A 17,976-nucleotide genomic window follows, 5' to 3' on the forward strand; every position below is an offset into this window, starting at 1 on the left:
GCAGCCACCAGCCCAGCCGCTTCCAGCAGCTGCGCACGGAGCGGGAGGTGCCCTCCTTCCCCGCCGGGCAGCCGCCCAGAGCCGGTGAGTCGGGGTGGGAGCTCCGGGCGCGGAGGGTGGCGTGGGCTGTGGCCGTGGGCACTGCCCGGCGGGGCAGCAGCGGGCCCTGCCCGTGCCGGGGCTGCTCAGCGCAGCTGCCCCGGCCGGCACAGGGGCTGTCCTTGGGCACGGCAGCTGTGCCGGCAGGGCCCGGGAGCTGTGCCGGCTGTGCCGGGCTGCCGGGGCTGCGGGACAGTCCCGCCGCGGCTGCGCTCACCACAGCCTGGCCCGCTCGGCTGCAGCTGGCCCTGCCATGCGCCCTGGCTGCCGCTGCTCCTTGCGCGGCCCCGGGGTGCTTGGGGAGCTCTCCGTGAGTGCGTGTGAGCCGAGGGCTCGGTCCTGCTCCGGCCCAGCTGGAGGGAGTCTCCTGTCCCTCCGGGGCAGTGGGGAAGAGAGCTGGCAGTTGGCTTTCTGGCAGTTGCCTCCTACCAGGGAAGGGCAACGCGGGAGAGTTTTCCCAGACAGTTGAGCGAATAGGGGAGAGCTCAGTAGACCAGCAGCTGCTAGTTGAATAGCCCTTGAACGTGTTGGTTGTTTCTTTTTTCTTTTTTCTCACCCTGCTTGGGAGGATGGGGGCTTTTGTTTTCCCTGACAGATGTACCGTTGCTGCCAAGGGAAACATGCCCAAAGACCAGCTTTCCCTTTGCTTCCTTTCTTCTTCCCACTCCTACACAGTGCTCCCCTACCAGGACCTCGCCGCTCCTCACCTCAGGGTTTAGAGCTGCCTCCAGGCGCTTCCAGGCAAAGTGCAGGTGCTCAGGAGTCTGAGGTTTTCCTAGCATCTCCCCAAGAAAGTCTTTGTCTCATCTGGACTTCTTGGGGTTTCATCAGAGCAACCAGGAAGGGCAGATTTAATCTCAACTGTGAGCTAATCATTCCACTGGTTCCCCTGGAGCTTAAATGCCTCCCTGAGCTCATCCTTCCGCTGGTTCCTGTAGACCATCTTCCTGTAGAGGAAGAACTCGCTCTTCCAATCCCCTGGGAAGTCTGAATAAATTTCTGGAACTGAGGTTGCTGTGTGCTTCCTGTGATATTTGGTCCAAGGCAGCACTAGAGCTCTGCGTCCCAAAGCCGCATTGTGGAGCCTGACCAATGTGTTTGGATTCTTGCAGCCACCCCAGACACTTCAGCTCCCAGTGGTCCAGCTGGCAGTGCTGGTTATGCAGCATGGACAGCCCCCGGCCGGCTGTGGAATACTCCTGGGGAAGAGGAATTGCCACCAGTGGATCTGGACATGGTGCTGGAGACACTGGAGGAGATGATTTCTCCCTCTGCTCAGGTAACTGCATTGGACAGGGATGAAAGGGGCTGGACTGACAGCTTTTGAATGCTGTTGCAGGGCTGAGAAGCAAAGGCTTCTTGAGTTCAGCTGTGAACAGACAGGGAAGGATTTTCTTGGTAAAGCAAGATTTCCTAAAGAAGAGGGAATGAAAAAGTCTCCCCCCTGAGTAAGGATGAGAAGGTGTGAGCCTGTGTTGGCCAAGTTTGGGTGCTCATTTTCCTGGGAAGAATTCCTCGTGCTGGGGCATTTGTGGTGCAGAAGTGGAAGCTTTGTAGGTTCTGAGAGGCTTTGTTAGATGGGAGAGAAGAGAAGAGTGTTTGGAGAATTGCCACTGAAGGCAGAGTGTCCCGTGCAGGGAGGGGTGTGCGAGAGGTGCCTCTGTTCCAGCAGCAGATGTGGGCTGTGCCTCTTTTGGGTGGCAAGGCCAAGGCAAAGCAGGGCTGGGCTGCAGCTGCTGCTGTGAGAGCCCTGCCGTGCGTGTAGGCGCTCCCAGAGCCGTGGGTGGGGCCGGGCTGCAGCTGCAGCTTTCTTGTCCTCTCAGTAACCTGGGGCCTGCAGTCCAGTTTCCATCTGGGAAATCCTCAGCTGGGCAAACTGGCCACTCTTGCTGTCCACATTGCAGAGCTCAGTCACCTTGCTCTCGGGCGTCTCTGCGGGAAGGGATGTGTGTTCCCACGCAGTCCCTGCCAAGCTGCAGCCTGGATGAGAGTGCTGTGCTCAGGGCTGTGCAGGGAGGAGCACATCCCTGTGCCAGGAGCTGGCAGGAGTCCTTCCTTAGCAGCCATTCCATGTGTTCAGTGTCACCCCCACGCTCAACACTGTCACCTTTGACAGCCTTTGGATGGTGTTTGAGAAGTCAAATCTTTTTGACTTTTGAAGGGCTTTGGGGCCCAGACTTCTTGTTAGGAGCAAGGGATTAAGAATGTGAGCCACAGAGTTGTTGGACCAGATGTTTTGTGTAACTGGTGAGAAGGGTTTCTTTCTTTCTGTTTCTCTTTCAAGGGCAATATTAATGTTGTGCCTGAGTCTTCAGGAGGGGAGCCTGTGGACAGAGCTGCAGCGGAGGGAGCTTTGCCTGGCACCAAGAGCTGTGGGAACAATTCCCAGGAGCCCGAGGAGCCTGGTAAGGACAGAGCCCCATTGGTTTAGAGAGGTGTGAGACGGCTGCTCTGAGCCTGCCTCTGGCAGGAAGGGAGACGAGAAGAGTTGAGTTCTTGTCTGCAGGGTTGGTGCTTCCTGGTGCCTTTAGTTCAAAGGCACATGCACAGCCTGCTCGAGCCCTGCCCTCCACGCTTCGCCAGAGGTTCTGACACCGAGTCCTCTGCTGTGGCAAGAGAGCAGGGAATAAACCTGACCCTGTGGGAGTTGTGTCACCAGCTCCAGTGTCCCAGGTTTGTGCTGATGTCCATGGATAAGTTTGCTGCTGGGTGTCAGTGCTCTGGAGGCAACACTGAGTGACTCTTGAAGCAAGAGAAGAAAACCCCAGCAAAAAGTCAGTGTAGAAGTCTGAGCTTTTTGCCTCCAAGCATTAAATCAATGTAGTACCAGTCTGCTGGTAGCTGTTGTGAGATACATTAAAAATGCAAGCAGCAGAAGCTCTGAGACTAAACAAATCATTAATCATAAATCCAGTAGCTCAAGGAAAAACTGAAATTACCCCAAATTAGGGAGAACTAAAGGACAGAGAGAGCCCTTTGGATCGGCATTCTTGTGCAAAGCTGGTGCAGCCTGCAGGCCTGGTAGGGAGCTCTTTCCCTCCCAGCTGTTCATCCCAGAGCTGGTGGTTGTTTTGGAGGAGCTGTTGCTCACTGCAGAGGGCAGTTTGTAGGTGGCAGGGAACGGTGCCAGTTCATAACTCAGCCCCCAGCACCCCTCAGCTTCAGCCATTTCAATGAGGACTGAGGTCTGTCTGTCCTCAGAGAAAGAACAATCCCGGGCTTCTCTGTGGCAGCTGGGACTGTGTTTCAAGCTCTCGTGGGTGCTATTTGCACTGTGAGTGCTGTGAGTTTATTGGGATACGTAAAAGTTTTGGGATACTTCATAAGTTTTGAAAACTTGGAAGAATGCCTGCTCTTTAAAGAGCAGGCTTCAAATTGCCAAGTGAGAGTCTGCCTTTCAGGCCATGTCTGACAGTCCCTGGAGGAAGGACAGTTACTTCCAAAGGGAAAGATGCACAGAGGCCAATACTGACCCAGCATTCCCTTTGCTTCCCAGATATCCACCTGATCTACCTCGCCAGGAGGGCTGCCCTGCGTAAGAAGGAGGATCAGAGGGAGAGCCTATGACTATCGGGCAGGTGGAATCCCTCTGTTTATACATAGATTTATAGATTCTTGCAGTTCTATTTATATACCTAATAGATACATTTATAGATTTATAGAGGTGTGTTTATATAGTTAAATCTATATATATCATTATAGATGCGATAGATTTATATTTTTATATATGTAGTTATGTTTATACATTTTGAGATTTACATTTATATATTTATAGAGTAATATTTATATATATGTGTAAATATGTTTTGCTATTTAGTTACAGTTACATGGAGGTTTAGATGCATAGATGGAGCTGTGTAGGTCTAGGCTGCATTTTTACCTTTTTCCCCCCTTAGCTGCCTTTTTCACCTCTTGCTTTTCCCCCGTGCCCCCTGTGTCCCCTCTCCCTGTGCTGGGTCCGAGCTGGCGGCCGGGCCGGGCGGAGCAGCAGTTCCAGCCCCGGGCGTCCCTGGAGCGGTGGGAGCTGCCGGTGGCCCCAGGCACTGTCCCCTGAGGAGCTGCTGAAGGACGGTGAGACTGAGGGGGCTGAGGGGGCGGTGACGCTGAAGGGACGGTGACCCTGAGGTGCTGCTGGGGCTGAGGGCTGTGGGGCAGCCGAGGGCGATGGTGGCACTGAGGTGACAGGGAAGTGGCACAGGCCGAGGGGTGGCGGGTCTAGGGGGACGGGATGGGTCAGAAGGGACTGAGGGGCTGAGAGGACTGTGAGGGGCTGAAGAAACTGAAGGGGGCTGGGGCTTTGCCGAGAGCATGGCGGGGCTGAGGGGATGGAGGGGGCCGGCAGGGGGCACAGAGGGCTCCGGGACTGCAGCTCTGCCAGGCCTTGGAACCAGTTGCAGAGCCTCCGCTTTTGCCACAGCTGCAGTGGAGACCTTGAGGACAGCCGGAGACTGACGGGAACCAGCAGGGAGAAGCTGAAGGCCAGCAGCAAGAGCAGGGAACGGGGACCTGCTGCTGGCACCCTGGAGAGAGCCCGGGTGAGGCCACAGGGCCGGGGAGGCAGGGTGGGGCTGAGGGTGGCGTGGGCTGTGGCCGTGGGCACTGCCCGGCGGGGCAGCAGTGGGCCCTGCCCGTGCTGGGGCTGCTCAGCGCAGCTGCCCCGGCCGGCACAGGGGCTGTCCTTGGGCAAGGCAGCTGTGCCGGCAGGGCCCGGGAGCTGTGCCGGCTGTGCCGGGCTGCCGGGGCTGCGGGACAGTCCCGCCGCGGCTGCGCTCACCACAGCCTGGCCCGCTTGGCTGCTTTTTCTTTCTGACCCTCCTGGGGAGGCTCTGAGATCTTCCCTTCCCTGATGGAAGTGCAGCTGCTGCCAAGGAAAACGTCCCCATACTGACTCAGTGCTCCCTTTGCTTCCCAGCTGTGCCATCTGCCGTCCCTGTCCAGGAGAGCTGCTCTGCACGGGAGGAAGAGCCCGAGGGAGAGGCTTTGAAGATGGGCAGCTGGGATCCCTCTGCTTGCAGTTCTGTTTAAAGATGTTTGGACTTGCACCTAGACAGGGATTATTATATAGATATGTACATATGTAGGCTGCTATTTGTATAGGAATATTTCTGTATGTCTGTTGTATTTATGGATGTATGCTATGTATATATACATATATGTTCTATGTGTATATTTGTATCTTAGTGTATATGTCAGTTGTTATATCTGTGTTTAGTTCTGTTTCCTATGTCTACAGTTGTGTTGCTATCTATGTCTGTTGATGCAGCCAGAGATATATGGCTCTTTAAATAGGTATTTTGTTATTTGTCTCAGTAGATGCGTCTATTTTTATATTTTTATATGTATATTGATCCATTTGTATGTGTAATTATTTTTACCTATGTATCCAGATGTATAGCTGTATATTTGTACTGGTGCATTTGTATGGATATTTAGCTTGGAGGTGGTATTTGTATATTTATAGATAGGTTTGTGTTATATATCTCTTTGTATTGTATAAAATATGTAATATTTAACTTATATTTCCATCTGTAGATTCTTATAGTTATATATGTATTTATATACATTTTTCTGTATCTATGTATTTAGTTCTATTTAAACATGTACGGAGATCTATAATTCTGTAATTCTATTGGTTGAGTTCTTGGTACAAGGTTACTTGGGGAGGGAATGCATATTTTTGTATTGCTATATGGGCTCTACACTTCTAGAAATATGTAATAAATTAAGTTGTTAAACACGTAATTGATCTTTGTGTATAGTGAGTTGCTGTAGAGGTTGGCAATAAATGAAGTTTTATTAACTGAAGTTGGTATTTGTATATTTTTACCTAGACTGGTTGTAATAATCTAATAAATTCCTGGTTTTAACCTAAACTGAGATTTGTATAGTTCTGTATTGTCAGTGTGGGTGTAGCAATTTGTAATAAATGATATTTTCCAAATAAAATGGATTCTCGTGTGTTTGTCGATCAGCAGCGCGGCTGTAGCAATCTGCAGGAAATGCCATTTGTCAACTGCAGTGGGTGTTTTGTGATTTGTGCCACCCAAAGCCAGGAGCAAATGTAAAAAATGATGATGCTGGAGGATTTTGGCCGCGAAAATCTCTAGCCATGCCCAGCACATGCCCCACTTGCACTCAGGCTGGGCAAGGGAAGGGCAGATTTGGGATGGCAGCAGAGCCACGCGTTGGCTCAGAACTCGCTGCAAAGGCCTGCTGAGGAGACTCCGGGACTCCACTGGGAGTAGAACTCCGAGCAGGAGCCACCCTGGCAGCAGAAATCATTCACCATGAAAAAAAGAGAGCAAATGTGGCAAAGCAGATGTGGGGATGCTCTGTGAGTCTGATAAAATGCTCTCAATCACCGCTGCCTAGGCAGGTCTCCTGCAAAAATATTTTGTTAAAAACTGAACACCTCCCGTGAAAGATAGATTGCGCTTTCCCCTTCACTTACCTTGCTGTGCGAGTGGAGACACTCTGTCCTTCTCACTGAGAATTTGTGCCCCTCAGCACCTGACATTAACTCAAAGATTATGTGCTACCACTTGGCACCATAAAGGAAAAGAGCCCTGCCCTCGTGACAGTGTTTGCAAAGTCTTCCCTCCTCCTGTCCCCACATGTCCCAAACGGAACCATCCCCTTGCTGTCCAAACTGTGCCTGGGGTGACTGAGGGCTCCAGGAGCTCAGGAGGGTGCAAGAGCACTGCAGGTGGAAGCTTTTGCAAAGCTTCCTGAGCATCAGTAAACTCTGGCTTTGCCAGGCTTCCCCTGGAATGTTGTCCTACTCAAGAATGATCTTGGAGGACACTGTGCCTCCAGCTCACTCAAGTAAAGTTTGTTTTCTTCAAGGCTTGAATAGAGGAAAATGAAAATTGTGATTGCTAGAGTGAAATTTGGATTTTCTTGCAGCTGGGTTTGCTCCATTCTTTATTGTGGAAAGTAGGGTAAAAGCTTTAAATTCCCAGCAGAAGCTGACTATTAGCCCACACAGACCTGAATGAGGCCCAGGTGTGCTTGCTGCACGCTGGTCCAAGGGAAAAGCTGGACCCAAGTCCCCTTTTATTGCAGATGGAGCCTGTCTGTACTGTTGTCTCCAGGGCTGTCTGTGGTAAGACACGGCAATCCAGCCGGGAGCTGTGGCTATGAGAGTTCCAACAGCAACCTGCTTCTCCAGAGTGAGGGACGAGGCCAGCCCGAAAGCCTGAAAGGTGTTCTGGGTACTGGAGGAGGCCAGGCTGTCCTTGTGCAGGGATGGCCTTCAAGGGGGACCTCACACCTTGTGCTGCTGACAGAGGGCAGCTGGTGGCCTTCCACAAAATGCTTCTTTTGTCCAGCTCTTTGAAATGTTCCAGCCAGCAACAATTCCTGCTGCTCACACCAGCCCCTTTCCACACCAGGAGGATTTTTTTTTGTGTGTAAGCAGCCTGACAACTCAGTGGCAGGAGAATAAAATACTCAGCTGAGTGTTATCAACTCTCTGCCAGAAGCTGCATCCTCAGCCCCTTATCTCTTCAGTTGTGTCAGACATGGAGGAAGCGGGAAATCACTGGTCCTGGAAGGGAAAGCAGAAGGAGGAGTGTTGCCTTGATTTCTCAGGATTTTCTAAAGCCTTCTGAGTTTACATTCTTGTAGAGAATTTTCTCACGCAACTTTCTGTAAACAACCTATTGTTTTGCATTCCTTCATAGAGGCAGAGAAATTTGATAGACTGGTAGTTTGTCCAGTGTCATTGGAGAGGTGGCACGTTCACCCTCCAATCCACTGGCACCTTTTGAAAACTAGAAATGATTGGAGTCAGAAGAAATAAATTAGTCTCTTCATTGTGACCAAAGCTGAGTGCAATGTTTTTCCTTGTGTCCTCGGGTGACAGAGGCGAGGCAGTGGCTGCTCCCTGGGGCCTTGGGAGCAGTGAGAGCCATCCAAAATAGGATCTCTACTGGGCTGTGGAGATAAGAGTGACCAGCCAGCAATGCTCTGTGTGAGACTGGAGCCATCTGTGAATGTGAGCATGGAAAGCTGACCTTCAAAACAGAGAAAAAGGGGTCCTTGGGTATTTGCCACAGCTTGGAGGGGCTCTGAGTCACCTGCTCCAGTGGAAGGTGTCCCTGTCCGTGGCAGAGGGGGCTGGATCTCGAGGGTCTTTAAGGTCCCTTCCAACTCAAGCCCCTCCGTGAGTCTGAATTACAAACCCACGATGACAAAGAGAACACAGCAAACCTGGGTCCCGCTACATTATTGGAGGCTGCCGTAGTCACTTGTGTCACCTGGAGACTGGTTTGTATCTGGAGGAATTTTCATGGTCCCACAGTCTTTAGGTGTGACATTCCTGGTTTAAGGCCCCAAAAGATGCCAGAAGAGATTATTTGCAAGCAGAGAATTGGTTGAGCTGCCTGTGAACCGGATGGGAAAAGTGTACTCATGTTATTGAAGCGTTTACCCTGTGCAGGTGATATTTAGTTTCCATTTGGAATCTGCAATGTTCTTGCACAATGCTTGTATATGCATAAATACTGGCTTTAAATCCTAATTCCATCTTCACGCAAGGATGTGTAATCCATCAGGAATATTTAACACGGAGCCATATTAGCTTTGGGCTTGATGGTACAGGTTGCTTAAAGTGTGTGATCAGTAATGGTAGCTCTAACAAATATCCCTCTTGTTAATTTGTGCTGGGGAAGATGAAACAGGAAAACCTTATAAATATGATTGCCTGGCAAAAGATTTGGAAAATCCAGACATTGAGATGAGAACTAGATTTGAAATAGCAAACCTTGACTACTGAATAACTAGAAAACAATAGTATAGCCAGGTTGAAAGCAATCCCCCCTTCTGATTAAACAATGCCCTGTACCTGCAGATGGGTCCAAAGGTCAAATGGAATGCTCTGTCTCACCCCCAATGTATGGTTCATCCCACACCTGTGACCCTCCCCTGAAGTATCAGAGATCTGTGACCCCATTGGCCCAAGTCCTGTTCCAGCCCACCTTGAAGCCCCCTGATAAGGTGTGCCCGAGGACGCTCTCTTGGACCTTCCCCTGGGACCCTCACCTGGAACCCTCGCTCCCTCTCTCTCCCTCTCCCTCTCTCCCTGGGCCTGCCACGAGTTGCGCCTGGCAACTCCAAGCAGGGTCTTTCATCCCTTTTAATAAACCACATCTTCTAAGACCTGACTTCAGAGATCTCTCATCCATCCAAACCGTCCTGGAGACCCCCGCTCGCTCCAAATTTGGGTCAGTCCTTTATCAACCCTGTTGCATAGAAATCACTGTGTTTTAATCCCTGTGTTAGCTTTCACCATCCCCTTTCTCTTCTGAAAAATGGCTCAGAATGCTTCTGTTTGCTTCTGTATTGCTCCATTATATTGACATGTAAGTACTGCTGTATTTGCCTACAGAAGCCGTGCAGCATGGAGGGAGATGCTGTCTTGGAACCACATCCAAGTGACCACAATTGCTTGAAAAGGCGACTTACCATCACTGTCACGAGCATGTGCAGGAGGTGCTGTGGCTACTTGGTGTCCAATTCGACCCCAAAAAGATTCTATCCCGAGAAAGTAATTTTCAGTCTAAAAATGTTTTCATTTTAAGAAACAAGGAACTGCTCAACACTGAAATGGTTGTAGTTGCAAGGAAAGGCTGTTACAAATATTTGTTTTTAACATAAAGGAAGGAAAAATCTTTCGTTAAAAAAAAAACTAACAAAGAAAGATATATGAAATAGTAAAATAAAAAAAAACAAAAAACAGCCATAAACCAAACATGCACCCATCCACCACCATCACTCCCCAAAACAAAAAGAATTCAACCAACCAAGCTACCAAACCCAAACTAAAACCAAATATATCCAAGGAAATAGGGACTAATAGAAAAAAAAAATACTGTAGTAATTTTAAGCCCTGTGCTAGCTTTCACCATCCCCTTTCTCTTCTGAAAAAAGTCTCAGAAAACGTTTCTCTTAGCACTAGTTTTAATGTTCCCTTATTAATGTTTTTTCTCTTCAAGCCAGGTCTCCTAAGCTCTCAGAGATAAGCATTATACCCTTGGTAGCTCAGCTACCTCAGGTGGCATAAAGAAGCAGGATGGCTCCTGTGACAGTGTTGGAAACAAAAAGTTTTAATAAAAGGCAAAATAAAAAAGCTCTTTACCGAGAAAACACGAGCCAGGGCAAGAGGTTCTTGCTCCTGCTAAAATACTTCACAAAAGCGATGAACTCTTTTGTTCTCTTCTTTTTCTAGGGAATTGCTTAGGTGGGACTTTTTGGCTCCTGTCCAATTAGCTATCCTTAAGTTTGAGGTGAAGTTCCCAAGGTCCTATGAGGTGTCTTTTAACCAAACTGAGGAGAGAACCTTCTGGGCTTTTTTCCTTTTTGAGGAGACAAGGGGTAACTTGTTTACTCCGTCAACAGGGGGCACATTCCTACGCCTGATGTTTATATTTAAGTGTTGTTTGCCTACAGAAGCCGTGCAGCATGAAGGGAGACGCTGGCTGGGGACCCACATCCCAGTGACTGCAATTGCTTGAAAAGCAGACTTACCCTCAGGAGCAGGAACAGGAGCTGGAGCAGGAGGTGTACCACCAGTTTTGGGTTCAAAGTGAGCTTGCAAAGTTTCTGTTTGGAGAAAGTAACTTTTAAAAAGTAAGGAAATGCAGAATACTGGAATGGTTATGGTTGCAAGGAAAGGCTATTACAAAATGTTAATGGTTTCTAATAGAAAGAATGGGAAAAGACTTTGTTTAAAAAAAAAAAAAAAGGAAAAGAAAGAAAAGAAAGACAAGAACAAACCCCTTCCATTTCCCCCTGCCACGTGGCAGGTTATAGCCAGTTACCCCAAGGTCCTGGCCGTGCTCCTCCTGGCTGCTGCAAAAATTACCCCTGTCCTGGCCGGATCCAGGACACAGGATCTGCCCTGCGGGTCCTGGCTCTTTCTCTGGGTGAGAGACCCCCATGGCATCTGCCCCGGCAAACGGGACTTTGGGACAACCGATCGCTTATTGACATTCCCCTCTCTGCCCTGCACATACTGAACTGGCGGGAAGGTGACCCACATGTCACTCCAGGCACACTCTAGGCAGCAAGGACAAAGAAAGTTTTTGAGGGGCCTGGGTCTTAAGGTCTTTTGTTCCAGGAGTACCACCTGTTACTTTCAGATTCTGCTCAGGGATAACCAGTGACCTCCTTTTTGCTCTACACCAGACAAAACCATGTGTGGCACATAAACGGTCACTTTTTTTCCCCATTTATTTTCAAGTACATTCTCTCAATCAGGACCATGGTGGCTCCTGCTCTGAGGTGCATTGGCCATCCCTCTAGTACATTGTTTAGATGTTTTTTGAGAAATAGGCTCAAAATGCCACAGGGTTACTTCCTTCATTCCTTCATTCTTGGAGCTAAATATGGAGTTCCTGTGCAAGGCAAAGGCACTCCCGTATGAGCAGTGCAAAGGGGTCAGTCAAATCTGGTAACTGCAGAGCAGGGGTTGTCACCAATAAGCTTTAAAAGATACAGAAAGGCTGTTGGACATTCTGGAGTCCAGTGTAACACCTCCATGGATTCCTTTAATGATTCCTACACAGGCTTTTCCAATAGTTCCTAACGGGGGATCCATAATCAACACCATCCAGTCATTCCTAAAAAGGGACACAGGTGTGGGCTCTGGTGTTTGACAAATTGCTTCCTCCCTTTCTTTCCCCAAACTGCACTGTCCTTGTGAGTGGGACAGCCAGGAAATCAGACATGGGTAGGTATAGACATGGTCTTGAAAACAAATACAAGATGTCATTGAAAATGTGCTTTGGATGGTAATATTCAACACATTCTCAACTGCATGCTCTTATTCCCTCTCCCTGTAATGACTGGACAACACTTATTTTTGGTGCCAGCTGGCTTAAATCAGGAATAATCTTGGGTAGGGGGAAAAAGACAATGAAACCATCATAAACTGAGTATAAAATGTTTATCTGCATGTGTCAGTAAATCCAACGGCCAGCTGCAGTCAGCACAATTATCAGCCTGTAATTGTGCTCAGGGCCAGCGTGGGCCTTTCCACGTCAGCTCCTCCCGCACAGCACATGGGGGCCTGGGCTTGCTGCTGGCTTGTTTCCTTTTAGGAGACTGGGATGAGGAAAGGCTGGGGGGTTTTGTCAAAGAGATAATATTTGAGTGACCGTGTATGTGCTGGAAGCCTCACAGACTGACTGGCCCATGACAGGATCACCCAGTGCTGGGGCGGGGGGGGCTGCACCTTGCTGCCCTGGTTAGGAGTGTTAAGCTGCTCCTTTGCCTCAAAGAGGGCCAAGTGCAGCACTTGTGTGCAGAAACACTTCATTAGCCCTGGTTTGCAAAGCTGCTGCAGCAACTGGTGTGGCCAGAGCACCCCTTTCTGCGCTTGGAAATGAGCTGAGTCAGTCATGGGACAAGGCAGGGCATTCCCCACGTGTGCCCATTGTGAATTCACTGTGCCCCGACTGTGTCGCGTCCCGCTCCTCAGTGACATCACGCCCAGCCTGGAACATGGAACTCCCCGTTTCCAAGGACACGTGGCCATTGTCACCAGCACACAGCAGGACCGGTCAGACCCTTCGGCGGCTGCGTCGAGAGCAGAGGTGTCGGAGCGATAGCGAGTGTTGTTCCAGCTTGGTTGGTTCTAGCACACGCTGTTCAAGAGGCCGATCCACACACTGAGTGGAGGTAATTATTTACAGTTCTGTGCAGAAAGGGGGGGGGGCTCAGGGACAAATTCACAAAGCCAGCACCACAAGAACCAGAGTGTCTTTGTATTTCTACATTTTAGCAAAGAAAGGAATTAGTGTTCACTGACTGCAAGTTCCCTAGTTGTCTTCATAATTAGTATTCTGTCTGCTGCTGGGTAATGATCCTCTCACTTCTCATGCTCAATAGTCTGCATGCTCAGACTCTCCCTTCTTCTTAGTGAGAGGCTTCTTGAGTGGATAGCCGTGGTCTGCCCCAGCTGGAATGGCCTTTTACCTCGCAGGAGGTGATTCAGCACAGTTTCTGCATTGGCTTTATCAGTTTGTTCCTTTCCTTGGGGATTCTGCCAAATGTCCTTGTGCCCATAAATTCTCCATTCTTTGTGTCCACCATCAGTGGTACATCCTTCTTCCCAAGCCTTGCTAACCTCCCCTGTGTCTGAGGAAACTGAAGCCTGTCAAGCCCTGCACCTCCACAAGGCCATTCAGCCAAGAAGCAACCTGCCTTTCAAAGGCCTGGCCATCACTGAGAGCTTGTTGGCTACTTCTTGTTTCATGGGAATAATCTCCCTCCTTGTTGATGAGCCTTGAAAGCCACAAAAGAGAAACATCAAAAAACACATTTTCCTAACAAATATTTTGCATTTTGCAGATTTTTCAGCAGGATCAGTGGCTGTGTGGGAGCCAGAGCACCCGAGGCAGAGCGGGATGGTGGAGCTGTGGGCCTGGGCACGATCCAGAGCGTTCGGCAGGGCCCCAACCCGCACTGCGTCCCGCAGGGCCCCCAACAGCACTGCGATGCCCGTCAGGGTGACCCAGGGGTCCCAGGACCAACAGGTGAGGGGCAGCTGTCGGGCTCTGTGGGTTGCCAGCGGGTGGGGGCTTGGCCGTGGTGTTGGTGTCAGGTGCTGCTGACCCCGCGGGACCTGTCGGGCAGGGCTGGGGCCCCACTGGTGCTCCAAGGGCCCCTTTGAGGCAGCTGCCCCGGTGGAAACGACTCACAGGGATGACATGGAGGAGGTGCCAGTGGAAGTGGGAAGTTCTCTGATGGAAGTGGTTCCCAGGGATGCCATTGAGGAGATGCCAGTGAAAGTTAGATGTTCTCCATGCTGGGACACTCAGGAAATTCATGCTCTGGGCATGGCTCTTGGTCAAAATGCATGGATTTCTCATTGTTCTGTGTTTGCCCTGCACTCACTGAACATATCAGGAGAAAGGAAACGCTCTAACAGTATTTTTTACTATTAGGAGTAGCCATTTCTTTATTCTCAGCTGTGATGCATAGTGGAGAGCTCCAGCTACATGCACACCATTTTCAAAGCTTTTCCAAACAAAGAAATTTTAGCATTTTTAGCAGCCAACGACATGAATCTTCATTGGTTCTAAATTACATCAGTTCTTCAATTAAGTAATATTCTATCTTCGGTATTGATGTCTCCCTTCACATGGTAATTAGTGCACATCTTTCAGTCCATTTATCATAGCTTTTCAGATTTTTTCTAAGGCAATTTTGCCTGTGGAATGAAGCAGTTGGATGGCAGTAGTTGTTTTCATTAAAAAATGTACTTAGGCTGATGAACATTTTAACTTCCAGCGGAATGCAATACATTCTGTACTAAATGACGAGATCAGCCAAGCAACCCAAATTTTGTAATATCTGATTAACCTAGGATAAACTGCTTCCATTTCACACCTGCAAAGAATTGCATCTAGAGCTGAGGACAAGAGAAAGGGTTCTCATGCCTGTTGAGAGTCGAAATTCACCTTATGCAGGTGAAATTCTTCTTGGAGCTGACTCCAGGATGTGCTTCCTTAGTACCAAATAAATCCCAGCATCAGGTCGTGTCCAAAATTCTTACATTTTTGTCAGCCACTCTCACCTGGATAGTTAGCTGAACACTGGCCAGTTCAGTTGTACTCAGGCACTTGATTTCAAGGGAAGCCTGTGCCTATAAATTCTAGAAATTGGGAAAGGATGACTTGCTACTTGAACGCTTGGCTGCATTAGAGGCTGAGGGAGGGTTGCTCTCTCAGGGCAGTTTTGTAGCCGGCTGCTTGCAGAGGGAGAACTGTGTCAAAGCAGCCCTTTTTAGTGATGTGACAGCAAGCCTTCTCAAATACAGCTCTTGTTTAAAGAGAAGGGCCTAGTTAATCAGCAGTGATGGAGAGTAGGCTGAAGTTTTTACAGAAAATATCTTTTTCCTTTTAGCCAAATGCCAGCGAGGCATTGCACAATGGAAGTGCGCAGAATGTCCAATTGTATAACCCACTTGGAGGTATGGTTGCCTTTCACATTTTGCTCAATATCTGTAAGACTTTCAACTTGGTAATTCAGTTTTGCAGCATATTCTCGGGACAGGGGATCTCTTGTGTTCAGAGATCTTGGCTGGAGGTGGTATGCCCTCAGGTCAATCTTGCAGTCTCTTGTCACTGCATGTAGCCACTGGTTTGTTTTCCCCTGAGAAAGCCTGCCAGTCCTTCCTTGTTCCCATACTGCTTGATGGGATGCAATTTGGAGCATTGAGGTCAAGGTTTGGACCACTCCATGCACCTAAATTCACTGCCTTGGTAGCTAAGCTTTTGGTTTTGGAGTATCTAGGCACTGTCGTTATCCTTTAAATTTAATTGGGAAATTGAAAGAAAATGACCTTGAGGAAGTTGCGTAGAGAATTTCACAAGGTCAGCATGGGAAACTTTGCTTGATTTAATTTTTTGTCTTGGTCGTTGATAAGCGAGTGTTGCCACAACACTGTGTTGGGTTCTTTTGAAGGAAATGGAAAGGAAGATACTGATGTCATCTTCCCCACGGATTCCATCATTTCCCACAAAGCACAACGTGCTTGGGCGATGTCATTTGTTATTAATCTGCTCTCAGTGCTGTTTCCCCAAGGAGCCTGGCTCCAGGCAGACTCGAGGTGCACATTCCCCATACAGGCACTCAGTGGTGCTGCCTGCAGCAGTGAGCTGAGCCAGGTACAGCCAGCTGCCCTGAGAAAAGCAGGCTCTCACCTGGCTGTGGCTGCAGTCACCTGCCTGCAGGGACTTCCCTGCCACTGCAGGTGCAGCTCTTGCTCTGCCTTAGCCTAGTGCAGAGCATTTTAAACTAGCATCGTGGTGGCTTTCCGGAGAGACAAAGCTAAACTTCAGATTTCTCCCTGGGGACATTCTGTTTCACACGTGGATGATGATTTGTGTGATTCTTGGTGGTGGCCTACACAGATCCTAAGGGAATATTTAACATTCAGTAACTGGGGTGTGAGGACTGGCAGTAGTGAGACAATTGTGGAACTTGGTGCCGCTTTGGCTTTAGGCTGGCACAGAGAAACTCAGGTGAGACAGGTCTGGTTGCTGGTAGGGTACAGGGTGCCTTTGCAACCTGCTCCATGCAGTACCAGTTAGGGACTGGGCTTTGTCACAGAATCAGAGAATCAGAATCAGAGTTGGAAGGGATCCACAAGGATATGCAAGTGCAGCTCTGTCCCCAAGAATCCCACCAGGTGCCTGTGGAACTTGTCCAAATGTTTTCTGAGCTCTGGTGGACTTGGTACCCTGAGCAGCCTTGTGGGGAGCCTGTCCCAATGCCTGATCACCCTCTGGGTGAAGAACTCTTACCTAATTTTCATCTTAATGCTTGGTTATGGTTTCAGGTAATTTTCTTTAGAAGTCATTCAGGGGTATGGTTTTAGGAGGTGTTTTGTTTGAATGCTGTGGGAAGTTTCTCTATCCACATTGGATTGAACTTCTCAAACATTAGTAGTGTCTTCACTCAACAACTGGCATGTTTACAGTGTTCTCAATAATTGAAGTGTGTGATGTTTGTGCAATTAGATTTGCAGACAAATAGCAGAGAGGTGTGGTCCAAGGAACAGGAAGTGGAGAAAGGCATTAAAAATTTGACCTACATTGAAAGACTGAAGGAGCGTGTAAAGAAAGGTCAGTCTCCGTGTGTGTGATGGCAGGGACAAAGCTCCCGGATTTCTCACCAATACGCATGAAGTCTCCATCAGCCACTAAGCAGTAGTTCCTGGTTTCAAAACAGCGCCTGCTGCGTCATATCCCCTCCCTTGACCTGCTGGCCACGCTTCACCTGATGCAGCTCAGGACACGGTTGCCTTTCTGGGCTGCCAGCACACGTTGCCAGCTCATGCCCAGCCTCTCATCCACCAGCACCCCCAAGTCCTCCCCACCTTCATCCCAGCCGCCCCATCCCATCGCAGCATCCCTGCCCAGCAGGGACAGGCCATGTCCCAACCCCAAAGATGCAGCACTTTGCACTTGGCTTTGTTGAATCTGATGAGGTTCCCAGGGCCCTACTTGCCAAGGTTCTCCATGTCCCTCTGGATGGCATCCCAGGCCTCTGGTGTTGTCAAACTTGCCAAAGGTGCATTTAATCCCATCGTCCATATCATTCTTGACATAGCTCAGCGCTTGAGCTTACAAAGAGGAGAAATCAAATGAAAACCACCATGCATATAAAGAGTTTTTCATAAATACCTCCCCTCCAGTATCACTCCTTTACATGGTATTTTTAATGACTGTTCCTTCCTAATGCTTTACTGTCTGGATTCGTAGTGATCCATAAATTCTGAACAAATAGAGTTTCAACAGTCTTGGTACATCCTTTTGCGTCAACTACCTTGCTTCCTCCCACTCCCCATTTGACAATTTGTTTTCTGTTTTTTCTTAACTGAAGTGAAAATACCAGAGCTCAGGAGAGCCCCACACAGCTCTCCAGATTTTGTGCCTGAGAGAAAGAGAACGATGCCCACGAACCCTGCAAAATTCTTCCAGAGACCTTTCAGTACTGTTTCTCAACGACCCATCAGAGACAGGGTGATTCATTTACTGGCTCTGAAGAATTACAAGAAGTCAGAGCTACTTGCCTGCTTAAAGAGAGAGGGAGTTGTGGAAAAGGACAAGGAGTCCCTTGGAAAGATCCTTCAGGAGGTGAGATCCTGGAGCTGCTGCCTGCAATGCTAACTCTTAGCAGTCTTACTTTCAGGTTTCAATTAGAATCTAATGAGAGGCTTAGGAAATGCTCCTTGTTTACATTTTCCCATCAGTTTTACCCAGTTTCCACCCAACTGCAAGTCCATGTGACAAAAAGAAAAAAATCCTCAAAACTTGTTGTTGTTTTTCTAGAATAGCTGGCAGTGATAAATTCTTTGTAATG

General features: G+C 48.9%; 1 protein-coding gene and 1 long non-coding RNA gene across 2 annotated transcripts in view; both read left to right on the forward strand.

The window, feature by feature from the left end:
- The window catches only part of LOC137463885 (zinc finger protein 436-like), a 307,021-nt gene that overhangs the window by 236,726 nt on the left and 52,319 nt on the right, over positions 1-17,976 (forward strand). The window lies entirely within an intron of this gene.
- LOC137463906 (uncharacterized) lies at positions 3,980-5,531 on the forward strand. The gene is made up of 3 exons (XR_010994004.1): positions 3,980-4,170; positions 4,517-4,634; positions 5,012-5,531. It is a non-coding gene; the product is annotated as an uncharacterized lncRNA (long non-coding RNA).

Source organism: Anomalospiza imberbis, chromosome 31, assembly GCF_031753505.1.
Source record: "Anomalospiza imberbis isolate Cuckoo-Finch-1a 21T00152 chromosome 31, ASM3175350v1, whole genome shotgun sequence".
Lineage (NCBI taxonomy): Eukaryota > Metazoa > Chordata > Aves > Passeriformes > Viduidae > Anomalospiza > Anomalospiza imberbis.